The following is a 1,283-nucleotide window of genomic DNA, read 5'->3' as shown; positions in this document are numbered from 1 at the left end:
ACAATACCCAGAAGATGGAAACAACCTAGGTGTCCATCAACAGAATGGATAACCAAACTATGCAAACTATGGTACAAACACAATTGAATACTATGCAACTCTAAAGAATAACATAGAATTTGCAAAACACTGCATAATATGGATGGACTTGGAGGACATTATACTGAGTGAAATAAGTCAATCCCAGAAGGGCAAATATTGTATTATTCTGTTATTGTAAAAAGTCAAGGAAAGGTTTATATATGGAAATAAATTTTCTTTGTTGGTTACCAGGGGTGGGAGGGTAGAGGAAGGAACACTGTTAGATAGGTATAGACAAGTATTGATTTGGGTGAAGAGAAGGGTAATGTAACAAATGTGAGTGACCAACATGGTGGCACTGAGGAATAGGAAGACATAGGTGCATGGGATGTACAGACAACAAAGATGAGCTCTTTTGCACATGGAGTACCACATTGTCAGTGAAGGCAAACATGAATACACAGGTGGATAGATGAGTGGATAGGCTGAACTATTAGGTATGTCTATGCAAGGTGTCTGGTAGCATAGTGGCTAAAGCACTTGACTGCTAACCAGAAGGCTGGCAGTTCAAACCCACCAGCCACTCCTCAGAAGGAAAGTTGGGCAATCCTACTTCTGTAGTGATACTGCCTCGGAAACCCAAGGGTCGCTATGAGTCAGGGCCGACTCGACGGCACATAACAACAGCAACAACAACAATGCAAGGTGTAGTGACCCCAAGTCCATGTACAGGGTTGGCAGACAATGTTTTGGTGTATTTCAGACAATATATTTGTATGTTCTATAAGAATTCCCGGGTGTGTAGTTGAGCTGACAAGGGACAAGGTTTTAGTCACTTCTTGGCCCCAGAGGCAGCTACCCAGAGGGAGTAAGTATCTGTACCTGGAGCTAGGGACCATAGGCACAGGGGACATCAAGTTCAATTGGCATAACATAGTACACAAAAACATTGTTCCACATGCTACTTTGATGAGTAGAAACTGGGACCTTAAAAGCTTGCGAGTGGCCATCTAGATGCAATGATGGGTATCTTCTTGGCCAGAGCAAAGAAGAATGAGGAATACCACAGATGCATGGAAATAATTAGTCCAAGTGACTGGTGCATCATGTGATCCTCAGCCTATATGACTATGACACCAGAAGAATTTGATGGTGCCCTGCTACCACTCTCAACTACTCAGAGGGGGATCTGTGTAGGAGATCCTGGATAGAGTGGGAGAACAATGTAGAACAAAACTCAAAACCATAAAAAAAAAAAAAAA

This window comes from Orycteropus afer, unplaced genomic scaffold (assembly GCF_000298275.1).
Source record: "Orycteropus afer afer isolate SDZICR_OR568_19922 unplaced genomic scaffold, OryAfe1.0 scaffold00039, whole genome shotgun sequence".
NCBI classification, from domain to species: domain Eukaryota; kingdom Metazoa; phylum Chordata; class Mammalia; order Tubulidentata; family Orycteropodidae; genus Orycteropus; species Orycteropus afer.
The sequence above is the reverse complement of the archived record's forward strand: the minus strand, read 5'-3'. Positions refer to the sequence as shown.